Source organism: Anolis carolinensis, chromosome 3, assembly GCF_035594765.1.
Source record: "Anolis carolinensis isolate JA03-04 chromosome 3, rAnoCar3.1.pri, whole genome shotgun sequence".
Classification (NCBI taxonomy): domain Eukaryota; kingdom Metazoa; phylum Chordata; class Lepidosauria; order Squamata; family Dactyloidae; genus Anolis; species Anolis carolinensis.
In genome coordinates, this window is record NC_085843.1 from 262,564,699 (window position 1) to 262,587,438 (window position 22,740).

The 22,740-nt window shown below is 39.5% G+C and overlaps 1 long non-coding RNA gene across 1 annotated transcript in view; it reads left to right on the forward strand.

Annotated features, from left to right (window-relative positions):
- Nucleotides 1-13,919, forward strand: part of LOC103278175 (uncharacterized) — a 47,440-nt gene extending 33,521 nt beyond the window's left edge. The window contains exons 3-4 of the long non-coding RNA XR_505855.3: nt 8,801-8,924; nt 10,680-13,919. This is a non-coding gene — a long non-coding RNA (uncharacterized LOC103278175). The remainder of the gene's footprint in view (nt 1-8,800; nt 8,925-10,679) is intronic.
- The last annotated feature ends 8,821 nt before the right edge of the window (nt 13,920-22,740 follow it).

The window sequence follows — 22,740 nt, forward strand, 5'->3', positions numbered from 1 at the left end:
TTTACTTCCTAGCCTTGCTTAAGTTTTATGGACTAAAGGACCTTGTCATCTCCCCTCACTTTGCTTGGCAAAGTGAGTGTTTCGGTTACTGGATTACAACTTTGGACCTTAATATTTCATATTGGACATTGTTTCTTTGGACTAATTTTGACCTTTCCTGAAAGGTCTACTTCTGGACTATTTTCTACACTTGTTTTTATTAACTTTATATATTTCCACAATAAAGATATTAGATAGATTCTGGCCTCTGTGTATGGTTATTGGTGCTCTGCAGCCTGGGTCCTGACAATGCTTGAGAATGGGAAAAGAATCTTGTTAACACTGGGATCCTACATCAGAGACTATGGTGCATAACTTATGATGGCAAATCTACATCTCTGACACAATATGCAACCCTGTTGGTAATTTGTGACAAAGAACAGTGGGATACCATGTAAGATGAAACTGTTGAACAATAGGGGCTCTCACTGTGCCTCAGGACACATTGTTAAATTGGGACACATTGTGGAACTGTGTGGCCCCACTTGTGCAATGGTCCGGATGGTATGGCTACATCTTTATCGCCCTCCTGATAATTCAAACTTTGCACAATGGCACAATTCAGCTTCATGTGACTACATTTTTCTTAAGAGAGTCTTGCTGGCTTCAGTTCTAATTTCAAACTGATGCCAGGGGGGAAAAGATGCCAGTAGAGTTTGGCTGGAACCAATCTCAGAAGGCCAGGCAATGGGATTCTAAATCTGGCACATGCTGAGCTCCACTATTTCTCTCTTTTTATATACACATAGCAGGAGGGTGGGGGTGGGGCAGGTTCTTCCGAGCTCAAGTCAGATTTGCATGGTAGTTTTCTAGAACAGGCACAAGCACTTGGCAGTGGGATGCCATGCTCTGATTTCAGTCATGTGAAACATCCATTCTGCTCTTTTCACAGTTCTAAGGAATTGTGAGATGAAACTATTTTGTATTTTGTTTTGTAAAGGCAAATATCGGAAGTTTTTTGTTTTTCAGTATGTAGCAGGTCCAGGACTAGATATAACTGTTGATATGATAAAATGAAGTTATGAAGCATGCCACATCTTATATGGAGGAAAACAACTCAGACAGAAGAGATTACTTGCAGTATTTGTCCCTGTCCTTTTATCAAAGCTGTTGGATGTGTAAGCCTATAGTCGTCCTGTAGTTAAAAACCCCTAGCTTCTAAAGCAGTGGTTCTCAACCTGTGGGTCCCGAGATGTTTTGACCTTCAACTCCCAGAAATCCTAACAGCTGGAAAACTGACTGTGATTTCTGGAAGTTGTAGGCCAAAACATCTGGGAACTCACAGGTTGAGAACCACTGTTTTAAAGTATTGAATGGAAATTACTGTCCCACCTTGGTTTTTGGGAGAGAAACTCATGCAGACCGAGCAGGTAGAGCTATATATCATATTGTTGACCCTGAGTCGCCTTGCCTATGATTTCAGAGTGTAGCAAATATTATCTGAAATCCCATTGCGGCTTTATAATGGCATAAATACAATGATAAAAGAAGTTGCACTTTCTTAGAGGTTGTGTAAGGACCCTATCCTGTTTGGAGTTGTGCAAATCCTGTGGTGCTGATTCAAATCATTACACTAGGCTAGGAGGTTCCACATGGTGGGTGGAAATTTGGATCAACAGCTGCACAATGGAAAGTTGCATGACTGTACCATCTGTAAGACAATCCAGCACTACAGTGTAAGATGCATTTGTGTAACAGTGAATAGGATCTTGACCACAGCTTGCAGTTGCCTTGTAACAAGGGTGGACAACTGAAGTGCTCAGGGGTTTTTCACCTATAACATAACTGAGCCCTAGTTAGCATAACCAATTATATGGGTTACTTCAAATCTCCAAATACACCTGGAAGGACTTAGTTGTCCACTCCTACTCAATACTAACAACAGACTTTGAAGTTAAATCTTTTCATAGGTTTACCTTCTTGAAGATTACAAGTAAGAGAGTCATTCTAAGCACATTTGAGATGGTGCTGTATACTACATGGAGAAAAACTTCTAACCAAATATTTTCGCTAGAATTTTTTAGACTGAAAACCAGGGAGCAAGAGTTCTTTTAGATCAGGGCAGGGACTATCAAGTTGTGTAATACCTTGTTTGGAATATGATGATATATGATTTCAGAAAAGGGTGTGGCCAGAGAAAAAATTGGGTGGGTTTAAGACATTGTGTTGAATGTACATAGCCATATAGTCTGTAGAAAAAACATTCAATAGATTTAGGATAACAGAACAGCATTCACTGCTGCCCTAATTTTCAGTATGCTTAGAGCTCCCTCTGCCTTGTCCCACTTCACTTACATTGACATCTGTAAAGGAAGGGTGGAGAAATACTGTGTGCAAACGTCATTGCACACTTATTTTAATAGGTGTTACCAGGGAGATGCAGAGTAATGTCATGAAGCCCTCATGTTGAGTCTGATTTTCTGTCTTACACATTTCAGCTTCAGGGAGAGTTGCTTTCAAGTTGGCATTTACGATTATGGCATTAAAATGTATTTTGGGGAACTATTAGTAGGAATATCAAATATACAACATTTATTCAGAAACCAAAATTGGCTGTTAATCATAAGTTCCTCTATAGCTAGCCCATTATGATGGATGTCATTTTTAAGACATGCCCAACTCCAAGTTGTATCAAGGGTTAAATCATTTGCTGATATGTCATGGACTAAGAATGAAATAAAGCTCATCCTCTCTTGGAAAACTGTAGAGCCAAAACCTGGTCTTGTATCTGTCTGCAGTGCATGATAAATCCAGTTTAGATTAACAAGAGTTCTCAATCTAAGCACTTTGGGTACAAATATAGTTCATATCTGGGCTCAGTAGTGTTCATATATATGTTCATGGGACAACTGCAGTCATAGCATAATTATGAACTCATGAACATGAGTTCTTCACACCTAGTCCAACCATTGTCCATCAAGCTCATAGCCATCTAGATTGGAAGGCAGCAATTACAATAATAGAATCACAGAATCATCATTGGAAGAGGCCACATGGGCCATCTAGTCCAACCTGTCATGCAGGAAAAGCACAATCAAAGTATCCTCGACAAATGGCCACCCAGCCTCTGTTTAAAAGCCTTCAAAGAAGGGGTTTCCTCCACATTCTGAGGCAGATAGTTCCACTGTTGAATAGTTCTCATGATCAGGAAGTTCTTTCTAATGTTCAGGTGGAATCTCCTTTTCCTTTCATTTGAACCCATTGTTCTTAATCCTACCATGTTATCACACCAGGGCTTTAATGTGGGCATTTCTGCCACCTGCAGCATTCTGGGAAACGTAGTTTAGTGCAGGGCCTTTTGAATTCTCAGCTACAGAGGTCCTCACTTTCCCAAACTACATTTCTCAGAATTCTGCAGGTGGCAGAAATGTGGGGCTGCCTGCTTTAGTGTGATAACATTGTAAGACTCCAGAGTAGCAGAAAATAAGCTCATTCCCTCTTCTTTTGACATCCTTTCAAATATTTAAACATGGCTATTATGGCTCCTCTCAACTTTCTCTTCTTCAGGCTAAACAAACCCAGCTCTTTAAGCTGTGCCTCAGGGGGATTTGTGGTCTTCAGATCTTTGAACATATTAGTTGTCCTCATTTGGACACATTCCAGCTTCTTAATATCTCTTAAACTGTGGTGCCCAGAACTGTACACAGTATTTAAGGTGAGGTCTGACCAAAGCAGAATAGAGAGGTACCACGACTTCCCTTGATTTCACTATACTCCCTGATTGTTGGTTCATGTTCAACTTATTGTCTACTTTCACATGGACTATTGTTGAGCCAGGCGTCTCCTATATCTGTGCATTTCATTTTTTCTGCCTGAGTGTAGAATCCTACATTTCTCCTTGTTAAGGTGTTGTTTTTTCTCCTTGGAGATGCCAAGAAGCTAACAACAACAACAACAACAACAACATCTTCCTCTTCCTCTTCCTCTTCCTCTTCCTCTTCCTCTTCCTCCTCCTCCTAAGCATATTTCTACCACAGAATTATGGCTCCTTTTCCAAAAGCTGCCACAATGTTAGAATTCATGGTGGTCACATAGATGGTCTTTATGTTGGAGATTGGGAGATTGTAGATGCTGCATTTAATCCAGCCTCCAAAAATTTACCAGCAAGCTTTTGGAGATCCATAGGCAAGTCCCAAACTTGGAAAAGTTGTCTTTTGGAAGTTCAGCTCCCAGAACTTTCCAACTATTTCATAAGATCATGTGACTTGTGTGGAACTCAGTGGAGAATCATCTATGTTCCCTGTTCAAGTAAAATAATCTACCTCTTCCTTATGTGAAAATTCAGTTCTCATAAACTGTACAGTGAGTCAACAATTTTACACAATTGTTCCCCAAAGAAAATTATTCTTTATTGACATTTTAAGCATATCTCTTTGTACAAATCTGGTGTATAAAATAAAAATGGCCAGAGCTTGGAAAAAAATATAATTTTTGAAATATAACTCCTCGGATCCTCCAGATGACAAGGCCAAAAATAGCTTTCCCGAGTTCTGAAAATTTAGTGAATTATGCATATTGCTATTACAAAGAAATGAATCTGAAAATACTGAAACCTTTGCAATTACTCTGGCTATGGCAGCAGAGGCAATTGTGTGTTTATTTCAGTGGTTTAATTTTTTTTCAGGTAAGAGTATTGCAAATATTTAAAATTTGATTAAATTTTTGAGCTCTTAGTTTAATTTCAGGAAATGGGAAGTGATAGGAAACCAACCATCTGTGCTACTCAGGCTGGTAAGCCAAGAGGCAGGCAGCCAATGAACAAAACCACCAGTTGGGCCAACACCTTCTCACAACCTGCCAACTCGAGGGTTTCGGTACTGTATAAGCAATGGCGAATTGACTGATCAGCTTGAACCAGCATTAGGCTTGTCCAGTGAAATAAGGGACAGGGCTCCTACCCCTATTAAAGGTTGTGTAGAAAAAGGGATTTCAGTAGCTGGGCTTGTCTCTTATTTCACTGAGCAAGTCTCGTCAGCATCTTAATACATGTCATTAACTGGTCTGAAGGTAATATTATACTCTGCATATCTGTCAAGGATAGAAAACTGGAAAGAGCTCCTCTCATGGTAGTGTTGATGCACAGTGCCTCAATATCTCTAGTCCTTTTTCTTCTCAAAGACTAGAAATGAGGAGATTAAAAATACAATAGTTTAATTCTGGTGAAGAACTAAGGGGTGGTTTACAATCAAGTCAAACTAAGAAAGCATTGAGAAAGTGCCATGTTTGACTGTTTCTGCAAAAGGGGTTTATATTTTCCACTTGATGCAAACATGCACACATGCAATCAAACTTGCTTTTGCCCTCATTCCTGTCTATATTTCCCCCTCTCAGCTTATCCTTCAACTCAGCACCTCTGGCTCTCTCAGTTCTGTTCCTTCTGTTCCTAAACATCCTGTGTTTCTCTTTGTTTCAAAACAAAACAATCTTTCTGTGCAATTTCTCTCTCTGCTCCCAGCACTCTTGGGTCAATCTGGTCTCCCTCTGCCTCTCACCCAGATGTTTTGCCCTGGCAACACTTAGCAATACTATCTATCCCAAATTTCTTCACTCTTTCTCCTTCTTGCATCCTTTAACCCAGTCTCATACTTCTTATTTGTGAAATTCACTTTACATTACCTGGTCCCAACAGCAGTATAAACAGTGGGTCATTAGGGTACTTCGAGGATGCAAACCATACCAGGTGACACCATTAGAGTAGAGACACCAAACTGTCTATAATTTCAACACAAATGTATTATTTATTTTTTATTAAATTAGCCCTGCGGTAAGATATCAGTAACCACAAAATACATTTCTTACATCCAGCTACATGTACTGTACCAATGGACCCACAAGGTGAAAACTGTGTGGATTTACTTTTTCAACCTTCTCATGTGCATACAATCTGGTAATAGATGTCATAGTTACCCAATCCTGTGGTTTTGTCCACATGCACTGTAAACGTGTGTTGTTTTCATTGCTATTTTTTTTTAAAAAAACACTAACTAATTTTGTCAACAACCCCCACATCCCTGAATAATATGTTCCAAGAGCCCCCCCCCCCCCCCGTGGATACCTGAATAATACCATGGATAATAGCAAACCTTATATTTTGACCATTCTTGGAGCATACCATAGAATTGCACTGGAGTATCTAAAGAGATTCACAAACACTTCCAGGTTGGAAGTGGGGTGTTTTTTTTGGAAAATGGATAAGTGAAATTAATACAGAATACATTTATTTCCTTACTTATGTATTTTTTTTATTTTGCCTTTCTCCCAATATAGAGATTTGTACTGTATTGTGTTAAAGTGTGGCACAGAAGGAGGTATTGTGTTAAAGTGTGGCACCACGAGCTATCTATCACTTTTGGTGACACCAACCCTAGTGACCCCTGCAACTGTAGAAGACAGAATTTCAGCATATATTTCTTGCCACATGAACTGGTAACAAGCAGCATCTGCTGAAAACCCTTCTTTTGCACAACCATAACTAGTCCAGGGGCCCATTCCTCTTTTCATTCTAGCACCCTTAGAAAGGGTTCAAAGAAATCATGATCTTTTCTATAGCTCACAATACTGAGAATCCTCTAGGTATCATGCTATCTGAGGGATTTTAGAAGCTGTAATCCAAGAAGGGAACTTTCCTAAACTTGGTAGGGGGAGGGAGGATATTTTATAAACAGACATTCAAGCATTGCTAGCCATCACATTCCTGAAAAGAACATGCCTCATCTCAGTGCTTGTAAGATTTATATTGCATCTGCAAAGTGTCACTTTCTTGTTATACCAGAGCTGTGGAGCAAAATGAATAGCTAGATGGCAGACTCAAAGTAGAAAGGTTAAGTAAGAGGAGAAACTGTAAATCAGCGATGGGGTACATGCTTTGCATGCAAAAGGTCACAACTTAGCCAATGGCAACACCAGGTAAAATGTGAAAAGACTCCCGTTTTAAACAGAAGTGAGCTGTTAGGCTGAATGGTTTGACTTAGCATAAAGTACACTCTATGTTTCTAACGGAAAAGATAATGATTGAATATTGACTAGAGATTATATGCATAATGAGCAAGGCTATTGTGAACCTTCATTACATCAGAGGGGAACCTTTGGCTTTGAGTGCCCAAGCCCTTTCCCTACAGATTGGCAGGGGAGCTTCCCCGTTTAATTTATCTGCTAAACTGGGATGGAAAGTTTATATTTCTAGCCAGCAATAACGTACGGATCCTCTGTCCCTCTTCACCACTGAATCATAGAATCAGAGTTGGAAGGGGCATCGAGTCTAACCCTTGGCCATGCAACAATACATAACCAAAGCTCTCCTGAAAGATGCCCTTTCATCCTGGGAACGGAAGGACACTTAATCACAAGAGGGAAGAAATACCCTGCACAACTTTAGATCTCTCATTGATGACCTTTCATAAAGGAAATACAATTATTTAATCCATGTTAGAGAGAGATGTACTGTAGTACAGAGATGGAGTCTATTTTAGTCCGGTCTGAGGGTGCTTCTAATACTGTAGAATTAATACAGTTTAACACCACTTTTACTGCTGTAGCTCAATGCTATGCAATCTTGGGATTTGTGGTTTGCCTTGGCAACCCCCTCCCTTTGGCAAAGAAGCCTAAAGACCACATAAAATTACAACTCCAATGATGGCAATTTAAATGGTGTCAAACTGCACTAATTCTATGGTATAGGATGGATGTACGCAGGGAGAAGAAAACTGACCTTACCCTCCCAATCTCCATCATGCAAAGTATGGCTTGGTGCTGGGTCACTTCCTTCTCTCTCTGGCTAATAAATTGCAATGCCAGTGTGCTTTATAATAATCATATAATAATGATAACACATTATTTATATTCCACCCTTCTCCCTGTGGGGATGCAGGGTGGATTACAGTGTAAACAAATACAGGCAAACATTCAATGTCTTGTTACAATACAATGAAACACACATACACAAACAAAGGCAAAGGCTTCCGCTTTCATTGCCAGCTTTGGAGGCAATGCTCATCTCTGGCTCTGGAGGAGATATTTTTCTCTATTTCAAAGCTGAGGAGCTTGTATTGTTAGCTCCTGGTCGTGTGACTGGCATGACTGCTTGAATCATCTTTATGCCTTTCCTGCTGAAGCAGTACCTATTTATCTACCCACACATGTTTTCAAACTGCTAGGTTGGCAGGAGCTAGGGCTAACAATGGGAGCTCACCCTGTCCCGTGGATTCGAACTGCCAACCTTCAGCTCAGCAGTTCAGCAGCACAAGAGTTTAACCCATTGCCCCACTGCAGCAGAAAGCTGTTTCCTGCAAATGGGAGGGATGGAAAACTTCCTGCTCAATGTAGTATTGTGGTTACAATATCCAGAAAACCAATATAATGCAAGAGTTTTAACTGGGATACTCTTGCTTGAAAACTCAGCCTAACATGGTACCCCTTGCTAGCGATGGGCAAACCACGTTCCTGTAAGCCTCTTTCCTCATCTACAATATGGAGACAGTTGTGCTTGCTTACCTTACAGGGGTAAAATTGCAAGAGTAATGTATGAAAGGGCTTTGGATTCCTGGAACGTGCTAAATGTGAAAAGCATTATTTGTGTATGCCATCATCTACAGCAATGCCCTTGAGGAAGAAAACTCCTGAGGCCTTCATTGGCTCCCAAATGGGTCTGCTTACTTTAATGTTTGCCTTCATTTTCCTATCTTGTTCAATCAGTTCTTCTCATTTGTTCTATCATGTGTGCTGTATTAAAATATCCTTTTTCTCCTTTGTATTTGCACCCTAGAGCCCTGGCACAAGGTTTATAACAAACCAATTAAAACCAGCTGCCTGCAGATTGGCAACATGACATATCATTTCCCTTCGGAAGATTGCTCCATGCCCCGTGGCAGGCAACAAAGCATATCTCGGTGAGCAGCTCTTTCCCTTAATAATATGCCAAAAAAGTTTTCACCAAGGAGTGTTTTGTGTTAGAGCCTGCTTTTGTGTGTTTTCCTCTTCACACTGTAGGCTGGCATTTCTTCATTTAAAAACTTTTGTGGGCTTTGTAAATCATACATTTCATCCCCAAAAGTTTGCTTCTATCCATGGTGCTCTATTTATAACTATTGCCATGGCAGGGATGATGATAAAGGCAAGATTATGATCTGTCTGCAAAAAAAAAAAGTTCCTTTTTATAAAAGAGGGGAAATGTTTGTTCCAAGTCGGCCACTGGGAACTGGGAGATTGTAATAGATAATACAATTTAATAATTCCTATGGTATCTTTCAGAATACAGTCCTTAGAGTTTCTGTTTGAAGTGACCCTGTGAAATGGATTGAACAAGGAAACTGATTAGCTTTTCCACTAAGAAGTAGGACTGCTAGGTCAGGACAACTGCAGGACTTGAGTATTTAGGATCAAAACCTGAGACCTAGACCCCATCTGTACTGCCATATAATGCAGTTTGAAGCTTATATAAGTCTATACTGAGTCTATACAGACAATTTAATATAGTTTCATATTGCATTATATGGCAGTGTAGATGGGACTCTAAAGATGAAACACTTGGGATATCACAGGAGGCTGGCCCTTATCAGACAAGGATGGGATTATAGAGCGGAGCCCCTGGAGATGTCATTAAGCATCCATTACAGTTATGACACATCTACACTGTAGAATTAATGCAGTTTAACACCACTTTACCTGCCATGGCTCAATTCTACAGAATCATTTGAGTTGTAGTTTAAGTTTGTAGCCTTCTTTGCCAAAGAGTGTTGGTTCCTCATCAAACTACAAATCCCATGATTCCATAGAATTGAGCCATGATTCTATACTATTGAATCATGACTGTTACAGCGATACACAGCTGCTTTAATTCTGTGGCATAGATGTACCCATAGACTTCAAGTCTATTGTTTAGCTCCAATCAAAGTAGGCCAATTGAATCAATTGATGAATGGTAAGCTAACATATTGGTAAATTGTACTGAATCAATGCATTTGCTGTAGTCAAGAGAAACAATGGAATTTAGACAATGCCAAGTAACTGTCAGGATCCAGGGCTCTACCGGTATGCAGCAGAGGTTAATCAAACAACAACAGGTTTGTGTCAAAGCTACTTTATTTGAGACATTAACTTAAACACCTTGGCCATTTCAAGATCCCAATTCAAAACATAAAGATAGCTCACCACCAAAGAATATAAAGCTAAGGCTTATAACAAGGAGTATACTACAAACACCAAGAGTTCTATGATAAATGTTCAAGGAGCAAGAGTCTAAAACAGTGGTTCTCAACCTGTGGATCCCCAGATGTTTTGGCCTTCAAGTCTCAGAAATCCTAACAGCTGGTAAACTGGCTGGGATTTCTGGGAGTTGTAGGCTAAAACACCTGGGGACCCTCAGGTTGAGAACAATTGGTCTAAAACATTGTCATATTTCCATAGGTCAAGCCAGAAAAGCCAACGTTCAAGAGTAGTCCAGACAAAGTAGTTGGGGGTCAGTCCAGGGATTTGCAGTACCTCAAAGTCCACAGCAAGATACAAACACAATGAGGTTCACCAACACAATAATCTTCTTAGTTCAAGGTTCTACAAGGTACAAGGCTTACAAGAGTTCATGATACAGATCTGGATACCATAATCCACTAATTTAATTGCTACCACCTATAAATTCTTACCTACAGATTACTCTGCCCTTTAGAACTAGGAGGAAGAAGATTAACTCATTCAATACCTTCTGAAACATCACCAAATTACAGATCATAATCCCGCCAAGCCTTTTGTATACTAACCACTATTAACTGCTGGACATGACAGTAACTGCTACATCTGCAATGGTCGATTACAAGAAGCCATAAAGAAAAAACATGGTTTGAAGAAGGGTTTCTAATCAAGATTTTTGTGGACTGATGGTTGTTACGTTGTACAAAGCAAACCAGGGTTGGCTCTTTTTTAGTCCATTGTATTTGCAGTGTGATAGACAGCTATTCTTGGCATGATCTCTACATTGGCTGTGAAGCAAACAGCCTAAAACAGAATTTTACTGTACATAGGAGATCATAATGAGAATTGAGAAAATTTACTTTTTAAAATTATAGCTCCACAAATCTCCCAACCAGTATAGTCATGTGGATACAGTATTTGGGAATTTGAAGTTGAGGAAGTCCTTTGTCTGAGCTCTGGATGAGGAAGTATCCCTTGGTTAAAGAGTATTCCTGAACTAGCCCAATAACTTTTTTTGCTCTTCTGAATGGTCATATCTCACAGGAAAAAAACATTTTCCTATAAAGTTAGGGGAATGACAATGTTTATTCACATGTGATTTCACTTGTCATCTCTTCCTCCCCATCTGTGATATCATTCAGATGTCTGACTTCAAAAAAATACAATAAACCATATTGTTGCAAATGGAGATAGAGTAGATGGGTACCTTTCGGGAATAGAATGATTTTTCCTTCCTTCTGGGATCTCAGTTGAGCCGAAAACAGGCCATTCATCATTTAATTATTTTAAAACAAGTTATACCAGGGGATCTCTATTATCTTTTTACATGGCTATTTTGTCATTCAGTAAACCACAGCTCTCTTACTCCTCCCCATTACAAAACTTGTTCAATGATTTGTCATTCATGTAAGGACAAACGTGAAGCAGTCTTCTTTATTTACCTGATCTAGATACCCATGTTTATTTTGGCAAATGCATTTGTTTAACGTTGCATTATGATATACATTCTTGTTAAAAGAATTGTGGAAGGAGATATCTTGTACCTTCTTGCCCAACAATTCCATGGTCAATCTGTGACCAGGGGTTAGATTTTGAATAAATGACTAGGAGAAGATATGGCCATTATTAATAAAATTAACCAATTGAGCAGAAGATAATTTATTAGTAAGATGATTGACAGGGAAGTGGTTTGGACAGGGAGGGATGAAATAAGATTTCAAATTATGATTGATTGCTGTATTAAAAATATTATGGAGATGTAATAAAACTCTCATTAATAGTGGATACATACCATGAGCAGCTTCAATATTGCACCCCTCTCATAACCACAATTGCAACTATTCGATGATCTGTGGTCTTGGGATCTTACTTTGGCATATCCTTGTATCTTTACCTTCCTGCACTACTGTTATTCCTTAATTTATTATTTTTGTTTTTAGTGCAATTGTGAAATGTTAGTATTTGAAGAAAGGCAAATATGTAAAATACAATATAATATAATATAGGTAAAGGTTTCCCCTGAAGTTAAGTCCAGTTGTGCCCGAGTCTGGGGTTTGGTGCTCATCTCCATTTCTAAGCCGAAGAGCCAGCGTTGTCCATACACACCTCCAAGGTCATGTGGCCAGCATGACTGCATGGAGTGCCGTCACCTTCCCGCTGGAGCGGTACCTATTGATCTACTCACATTTGCATGTTTTCAAACTGCTAGGTTGACAGAAGCTGGGGCTAACAGCGGGCGCTCATTCTGCTCCCTGCGACCTTTTGGTCTGCAAGTTCAGCAGCTCAGTGCTTTAACACACTGTGCCACCAGGGATATGATATAATATAATATCATATAATATAATATATAGCCAGCTTGGGAATTGTGAAGGGAAGGGAGAGAGGAGGCAAGGAGGGGAATCCACTGCCTGATGTTACTTTATTGCCAGAGATGTAAGGGACCTATTTCACCAAGGCAGGTGATGGGAACATTGCAAGATTAGGAGCTATTGGTGAATTAAAAGATAGGGACAGAATACGCATGGGATGGGCAGGTGTGTGTGTGTGTTCTAACTAACAGATAGATATGCATAGAGATGTGTGATAGGGACCATCCCCAAAGATGATTGTTCAGCTGCAATGCCAGTTTGCCTGCCTTATATTGATAGAATCCTTAATAAAAATGTGTGTGCTGTTAACAAGTCGCTTTTCCTTCATATTCTATAGTGCCTGCTGTAACTGTCTGTCTTTTACGTTCTGCAAAATTCAGTTTACTTAAATAGTTAAACTGATTATTCAGTGCAAGGTTGGTCACACAGTCTGCAAGATATCATTACTGTGTGTTTAGTCTGAACTTGTTTCTAGAAGACATGAGGTGAAGAAAGGTGATTGCCTATTTACTGACCTCACTAGTCACTGGAGTCCAGCAAAATGTATTGCCGTTGCTCACAGATTGCTGTATTATCTGAGTTTACAGTTGGCCTTCCTTCTTCCTCTGGCTCATTCTGTATCTAATTTAGCAAAATTGCATTTAAATTAGTCCCTGATGAGAGACCTAGAGTTGACATTTTTCCTTTAATAGACACGTTAGTCTCCCTGCATGCTAAAATTCCATAAATGGCTCTTTACTCTTCACAAACGAGACAGCTACTATACATCAGTCAGTGCATTATATTCCCAGATTCACCTTGGGGAATTATTAGTAGCCGTTGCACATTAATTTTTTTTTCTGGGAACGAGTCAGGATTTCCCCACTAGCTAATTTGTATTTGTATTGTTCATTCCTTTTCTCTCACTTGACCTTCTTTCTACACAGCCATGTTGTAAAGGCTACTTTCCCACAAAGTTAATTGGAGCAGGAAAGGAATTCGATACAAACCAGATTATATCTGTCTTCAGATTAGAAGTCTTGCATATTAGATTGTGAAAATTTGTGGCTGGCTGATAGCTATGACATTTCTATGAGAGGTCAGGACTGAGAAGTAAAGAAATTGTTCCAGAAAGGAAAACATCAACCTTCCAAGGTCCGACTTGGTAAAATGAGAAGCATCTCCACATGCAGAAGAGTGATTTCCATGTGTTCAAATAGATGAAATATTTCATATTACCATCTAAAGCAGGGGTTCTCAAATGGAGTCTGTTTTGAAGCAAAGGTTTCTCATGGAGCCTCAATAAAGGTTTATATATAAGACTAGCTTTGCCCAGCCACGCATTGCTGTGACTTACGGAAATCATTTGTTGGCCAGGTGGAATAGCAGTGAATAGCCTTGCAGCCTCAAAGCCTGGCTGTTTTCTGGAGTAGCTGGAGTAGCACCCTCAATCAAAGAGCTACTTTGAAGCCTGGCTACTTCCTTTGTAGGGGAATCATTGTTTGGCCAGATTGAATTTCACTGAATAGTCTTGCAGCTTAAAAGGCTGGCTGCTTTCTACATAGGTCATCCTTGCTAGGCCACATAAGTAGATATGAACTCTGTTGATATGGACATCTCTAAAACTTCATAGGTGCTAGCATATTTACCGATAACTGACAATATGGACTACAACTTTCATCATGCAGCTGGTCATGGTCATACTGGTTTGGAAATGTGCGATTTAATGCAACATCCCTGGAGAACCTGAGCCCCCTTTTGGACAGCAAGTTGCTGAACTTGCTGGCCAAAAGGTTGGTGGTTTAAATCCGGGGAGTGGGATGAGCTCCTGCTGTTAGCCACAGCTAATGCCAACCTAGCAGTTCGAAGACATGTAAATGTGAGTAGGTTAATAGGTACCGCTTCAGTGGGAAGGGAACAACGCCCCATGCAGTCATGCTGGCCACATGACCTTGGAGACATCTATGGATAACGCCAGCTCTTTGGCTTAGAAATGGAGATGATCACCAACCTCCAGAGTCGGACACAACTAGACTTAATGTCAGAGGAAAATCTTTACCTTTACCTTTTACCTGGAGGACATCAGGTCGCCAGGGGCTGCTTTAGATGAGAAAGACTGTATATTATGGCTTACTTCTCATTCCCATTACAGAAAATGTTTTTGAATTTTGACAGGCTCATATTACTTCAAATGACTGCTAGTATATAACAGTGGAATGATTTAGAAGTGACAGAATTTTATTTGCTGCCTTCAGATTGAATTTCTCGAATTTGGCAAAGCACATTCGCACACATAGATGCCTTTTTATGTTTTTTTTTTTAAAAAAGTATTTATTTCTCTTGCTGGCAAACGGGCTCATAAAAAGCCTCTGGAGTAGTATCTTGAGGTTGCAAATAGCGATGTTGATGGCTCCATTCTGATTTAAAATGAACTCTCATCCTATGTAGCTCTGAAACTGTAAGGCAGGTTCTCTCTATAATGCCACATGTTAATAATAATCCTGGAAAACAAATGCTGTTGGATGGAATGCAGCACAATTGTAGGAAATGAATGCCCAGGTGAAAAGTTGGAGCTGATGGCAGAAGCGGTTGAGATGGAGATGAGATTTCAGTTCTCACTATAGGCAGCAAAACTCTTACTCACAAATTGCAAATCTCATTCCATTTATATTCTTGTAAATGGGTTAGATAATGGTATTATGGCAGTGAAGTTGGAGGGTGCATGATCGGTGGGAAATTGCATGCCCGAACAAGCGGAGATGTATTTAAATGTGGAACTGTTAAAACTATGTCGTGGTGCAAAAAAGAACTGAGTGTGGATGGCTTTTAAAGACTGGCAAGAGTAAAGCACAGTTGGCTCTCTATATCAATACATTCTGCATCCATAGATTCCACAATCCTCAGCTTGAAAATATTTTGTGAGAAATCCAAAAAAGCAAATCTTGATTTTGTCATTTTATAGAAAGCATACTATTTCACTACATGATTGCATACAATGGGACTGGAGCATCAATGGACTTTGGTATCCATGAAGGGCTCTGAAACCAAATCCCAGTGGATACCAAGCATCCACCATACTTTGCCATATTCTGTGAAAGTTGACCCTTCCCTTGTTATTATTAAAAGCTGCCATATACTGAATCAAATTGACAGCTCTGACTGGCAGTGACCCTTGAAAATTTCAGACAGCATCCCCCTCCAAGGTCTTATTTCTGGCTTTCCCAATTGGGCATGATATTGCTTAGCTTTTAAATTGATTTAATGCATTCAAGTTGGCATAGTGATTTCCCCTCTAATGAAATATGTTTGGTTCTTTATTTAACCAAGCCCATAAGAGCTTTATTTCTTAAAATTTATTTTATGTATCACATTTCTCCCAATATGGGATCTGGCTGATTGACTAATATAGTCATGGGAAATTTTGCCATGTAAAAAAATTTGGTTTGAGTACAGAATGTCTGTCAGGCAAATAAAAGGGCATGCTGTTCTGACATTACTGGTAAAACTCTTCCTGGATTGTGTTATTCCATCTTCTAGTAACAAGAACCGAACTGATTCCAATGCTAGTCTAGTAGTAAAGACTTGCATGTCTGATAATATGGTTCAATGAATTTTAGCCTATTCTTTTCTTCGACATGCTGTTTCCAGAATGGAGAGAGGTTTTTTTTTTTTTTTTTTGTAAGCAGAGAGTATTTTCTTTGATTGGTTGTAGAACGGGAGACCGTGCGAGAAGCCTGTAGACTTTGGGTTAAGTAACTATTCTATACTATGTATAATCAAGATACTGAGCTTATTTGGGCAGTAGATTTTCAGCACCTTGGATAGCTCCATTACAGTCTAGAAAAGGGTTTGCATGGAGAGGAGCATCTTAGTTTAAAGCAGCAGTAAAGACTTGTGTCTTTTGGCAGGCCAAGCCAAATTTTTAAAGTATTGTTTGATTGATTATAATATGATTTGGTTTTATGTGCTCTTTCAAAAAATGTCATATATTTAATCTGTTGTTGTTTTAACCTGGATCCATATGGAGATTTTGAACAACAACAACAACAACAACAATAATAACAACTACTACTTATAATATAATTTCGCAGCCATATGTGGCTCTGTTACTCAATTAAATGGGATGTGTAGTGTCACTTACCTCCCCATTTCATGCTGTGTCATATTTGATGGGGGCTGTTTAGTGTAAATAGTTTTATAATTTGGAATCAACATGGGTCTTACTGATAAATGACCCAAGAATAGAGTAAGAAATAGTTTTTTACCAATGAAGAAATCTGGTAATTCTGATGTAATGAAAATACCCTGCTGTAAACAGCAACCAAGATAATTAAGCACCTGATTTTTCTGCCTGAGAAGGTCGTTATTAAAGAACTCCAATGATTAGAGTGTTCCAATTAAAGGTTGCTGTCAGTTTTATTCTTGATTTAGGCTTAGAGGAAAAGTCGTACCTAAAAAAAACAACAACTTCAAACCGTAGACACATAGAAATATTTTCATGACTTCTTAAATCCAATGAACCAATTTAGTTTGGGAAGCTTTCTTGAAGCTAAGCGCCTTAAATATGGCAGCATTCTGCTAATTTATGAAGCACATAGTAAACACAAATAGCAAAGAGCTATAAACAAAATTGATGCAGGCTGGTTCATTGTCATTCCCCCAGCTTCTGTGGGTAATGACGAAAGTAAATAACGTAAGTGGTAGAAATTGAATTAAACTTTTTAAAAAAGTATTCTGTAGCATTAGTAAAAGAGGCAGGAAATCTTCCCCAATCACCAAAAAGTCATTTTCATTTGATTGCATCTCTGCTTTAAACCCCAAAGCTGTGAAGATAATACCTGATGTATCTTGGCCAACTTGGTTAGGCATTACCACTGCATTATAACATTATACATTTTTAGCATCATTGGCTCAAGGCTCAAACAAATCAGTTGGATTTGGGGCAAGATTATATCTTCAGCAGAATCAAGTGGCAATACTTTTCCTGGACTGTGTCACTTCATACTGTCATAGAATCATAGAGTTGGAAGAGACCACATGGGCCATCCAACCCAACCCCTGGTATGAAGGAACACACAATCAAAGGACTCCTGACAAAAGTCTATCTAGTATCTAAACCTCTAAAGAAGGAGCTTCCATCACACTCTGAGGCAGCATATCCCACTATTTTGCAGCTCTTACTATCAGGAAGTTCTTCCAAATTTCTTTTCTTGCAGTTTGAACCTTGTCATAGTCGTTAGAGTAACCAAAAGCAAGCCTCTTTTATCATCAATATAACATCCTTTTACATTTTTAGACATGGCTATTATGTCTCCTTTTAACCTTCTCTTCTCCAGACTCAAAATACCCAGCTTTTAAAGTCGCTCTTCATAGGGCTTGATTTCCAAGCCTTTGATTGTTTTGTTGTTTTGTTTTGTTGGACACTGCATTCCAAGTGAGGCCTAACCAAAGCAGAATAGAGAGGTACTACCATACCCATTGATCTAGAGCAGGCTTGCATAACCTGTGGCTCTTCAGGTGTTTTGGACTTCCGCTCCCAGAATTCCTGAACATTGGACAAGCTGGCTGGGGCTTTTGGGAATTGGATTTCCAAACACCTGGAGGGCCACAGGTTGTGCAGATCTGATCTAGACACTATTGATTCAGTATAGAATCACATTGGCTTTTTAAGCTAATGCATCACACTGTTGACTTATGTTCAGCTTATACTTTACTAAGACTCTGGTATCTCAGGGTTGTTGTGTGTTTTCCGGGCGATATGGCCATGTTCTAGAAGTATTCTCTCCTGATGTTTCGCCCACATCTATGACAGGCATCCTCAGAGGTTGGAGGTATATATACACACCTCCAACCTGTGAGGATGCCTGCCATAGATGTGGGCGAAACATCAGGAGAGAATAATTCTGGAACATGGCCATACTGCCTGGAAAACACACAACAACCCTGTGATCCCGGCCATGAAAGCCTTTGACAACACTCTGGGATCTCTTTCACACATGTTGTTTTCAAACCAGGTATCACTCATCCTATATCTCGTCATTTTAGTTTTGGTCCAGGATTCCAATCTCGTAAGCTTATTTTGAATTCTGATTCTGTTTTCTGGGGTATTGGCTACCCCTCCTAGTTTGAGGTCACTTTCAAATTTTGATAAGCATGCCCTCCATTCCATCATCCATGTCATTCAGAAAGATGTTGAATAGCATGGGGCCCAGGACAGAACTGTGGCATTTCATTATTCACCTCTCTTCTGACAGATGGATCTATTGTTGAGTATTCTTGAATTTGACTGGTCAACCAATTACAAATCTACTAAACAGTAGTATTAAATAGTCCATGTTTTACTATATTAAAAAAATCTAGTTTCAACAATTGTGCATTAAGAAAAGTCATGCTTATAATACCCAAAGCTCAGAAGAGTTACATTTTTGGACCATCATGAACCACGTAGTTCCAAAAATACCTTCCAAGCATAATAGCCCAGTACCAAAGCCAAGAGCCCTGAGCTTTATCTTCCCCTTAACATATAACTGGCATTCTTTCTCCATCCGCTATATGCTGAATTTATTGTACAGTTTCAGAACCCAAGCTGGTTTGTCCTTTTGGTTGAAGTTATATTTGAACAACATAATTGCCCTTCAAGAGGTTATCAATGGGTCAGATTATTGCTAAGGAGCAGCAGCATATGAAAAGTCAGGTGAAGTGCTGCACAAAGCTTCAGAAAACATGTCTGCTATTTACTAGAGATACATGAATCTCCCTCTGAAGTTGAAAAAATGTGGGCATTCCATGTGAGTGTTTGCAAAGGCCTCAAGAATTTGTGAGTGTTCCTAGTTCAGTGTTTGCAAATTGCCTCCCTGTGCCACAACCTGCTTTCTCTGATATAACCACCTTTCTGAAACTCATGTTGGGCAGAACAAAGAAAGAAATAACAGCGTTTCAAGTACCTCGGTGGCAAATGCTGGGAGGTGGCAGCAAAGTATTGAGAACATAACACTTCTGAGTTAGCATCCTGCCTTCAGGTGCTATGAAGATGCAGTCCTATTACCAGTGTTATAGATGTATCCAGCTGCCAGGCCAGTTGGCTTTAGCACAAAGAATACGGGAGATGCCATCTTGTTATTCATCTCATGCAACACAGTGTCTGGGCTGATCCTGTTCCCATCCAACACATTCTGAATGGTGCTTTACTTGTGGGTCCTACTGCTTTGCCTATGACATCATTTTGTGTAGATAGCACTGGATTCTGTAGTTACAGATGCAGTGAGGAGGAGATATTTCTGTTGGTGACTCAAAAGAGCACTCAGATGTAACTGAACTACCATGGCCTTCCATCATATGTCAAGATAAATTTCTTTGTAAATTTCCTTCTGTAAACAGGGCAGAGAAGGTGGTGATGGGCATCTTCGGGGATCAGGGCAAGCAAAGCATTTTGAAAAGATCTGTCTTCCTCCTCACCCTATAATGTAACATTACTAATTTCATATGGAAAATTAACATTATCAGTAATTATGTTACTTTGCAAGAGGGATGACATTATGCTTGTATTATTCTATAAGTAAGATCTATTACCTACAAAGTAACAATAGTAGTATTCTCACTTCCCATGCATTACATTTGAGCTCTGATTGAAATGGAAGATGATTTGGCGTAGGATGCTTAAGTCATTTGGGGAAACTAGCAAAAACTGAGTGCCCCAACTAGTACAAGCAAAAGCACTTTCTCAAAGGCAAAAGCACTGTTGGATGCAACCCAGAATTTGCAAGTCTTGAGTGCTCTCTGGTTAAAATCAATAATGCAGCTCTTTGCATACTAAAAATTGGCATGTCAGGAAGAACCATTCTCCTTACTGCATTCAGCACAAATATACTGTACATGTATCTTTTAAAAAAGATAGAGACATACTAAATAGGTTAATCCACACATGTAGCCCATTGCAATCCAGTCCAGTGAAACATTTTCTACACAAGTTTCCTGAATGTGTAAAACTAGATCATAACAACTATATGAGTCTGGCTGAACTGTGTCTATTTTGATGCATATCTCAATAGACTTACTTATAGACCTTCTTAAATCACATGGTATGGCTGATAAGCTATTTATATGTAAAATATTTCACTTCTACATTTTGCATGAATACAGAATAAAAATTGTTTTCTCCATCCCCCCCCCCCCCCCCGCCCTCCCATTTCTGTGAGTCCCCAGCCCCACAACATGACATACAGTTTTGATGGCTGAATGAAATCAGAGACAGGGCTCCTCTTCCCTTCATAGCTGTATGCATAGTATTAGGAATTTCTGTAGATGTTGCTTGTCATACAACCAGAGTCCTGTCCTTTATTTCACCTGGCAGCCTTGCTTGCAGTAGCAGATTGTGGTTTTAATGTAGTAGGGTAATGAATTCACTTTCAGTTTAAATCCACATTTGAAGGAGCTATCCAGAGTGCTGAATATATTTTCATGATGGGGTTCAGGTTCATAGATAGCTCCTTCAAAGTTTGAACTAAAATCCATTGTACATTCATTTCATTTATCAAAGCCACCAGCCGTGAACGGTGTGTTATTCTGAATAGAACTTTTATTCCATTTATCTTTTTTAGAAAATCTATTTTTGAGCAAAGGTTAACAAGAGCCATTGGGGTAGGGTTCTTTTGGATGCATGTGTGGAGTGGAGTTCTTTACTAGCTTTTCTGTCTTAACTTTTTAGGCAAGATTTTGAAGTGTGGCATGGATTCCTAACTCCTGAGATTCCTGGATGAAATGGATTATCTAGATCCATTTCAACCTGGATTGTGGGTCCCCAGATGTTTTGGTCTTCAACTCCCAGAAACCCTAACAGCTGGTAAACTGGCTGGCATTTCTGCAAGTTGTAGGCCAAAACAGCTGGGGACCCTGGGGACCCACAGATCAAGAACCACGGCTCCAGAAAGTGTTTCTGGGTGTGTGTGTGTGTGTGGGGGGGGAGCTGCTTGTCACCTTGGTCTGTGGTGTCCCTCGGAGATCTGTCTTGTTTCCCACGCTGTTTAGCATACACATGAAGTCACTGAGACAGGTTTTCTGGAGATTTGGGTTTAGAGTCAGCAGTCGGCAGATGACACTCAACTCTGTTCCTTCTAAACCACTGCCTCTTGTCAATAATGGACTAGATGAGCAAACAAATTGAACCTTAATCCATATAAAACATAGGTGGCTTTGGTCAGTCAGAAGGCAAGTCGGGAAAAGGGGATTCACCTCATGCTGGATGGTGTAGTCTTGGTTGCATTTTTGAACCAGATGACCAATTTTGTACAGTCATCCTCACCCTCTTTCTACATTCAAGAATCCCCCAGTATGGCTTTCAACTCCATAATAACAATTTAAGATAATTTCTAGCAATTAAAACATTTTTCCTGTTTTCATTTTCTTTTCCACATTTAGCAGTAATTTCATTCACAGCTCATTCTTCCAAACTGTTTCTGGTTCCCTTCTTCCCCTCAGTTGACTCTTGATTATATTGCTTCAGATTTCCCACTGTTCTTCAAGGGGAAAGGCACCACAATGACGTACAAAAGACTCTGTTGTACTTGTTATATCCTTGTTACACTGAAACAATTTCTTGGGGAAAATAGCAGTGGCTCCCACCACTTTGTTGATAACATGGATCTGCATTGCACTCAAACCTCACTATTGATTACCTTAGGCCATAGTAAGGACATGTTTACTGCTTCTACACTCAAGACACCTTGGTGTTTGCTCTGGCTGAATAAAAGTGTAATGAAGACTTCCTCTGGGGGTTCCCCGCAGTTCCTGAAATGTGTAACAGCAATCAAGAGACAGTCTGAAAGGCCTTAAAATCAATAATGCATTTGGTGGCATAACTGTGATTATCCACATTGACAGTGACCTTCTGCTAAATAATCATTCTTTCTCCATTACATGTGATTCTTCTTGAAAAAGATTTGAACCTTTAATGTCCAGCTTGCTAAAATTATGCTCTCTTGCAGAATTAACACACACTATCCAGTCCTTTGCATGTCTTTCTGATCAATGCATCTGTTTCGAAGTGCAATAATACCAGAATGCTTGACCTGCCTTGCAAGTGGAAACAGTCATTACTTTTTCTTTCCTGCAATTGGATGTGCCCCTTACCTGTGGAAGTCTGGCGTTTCACTAAATGTAATTACCCAAAGAAGACTTA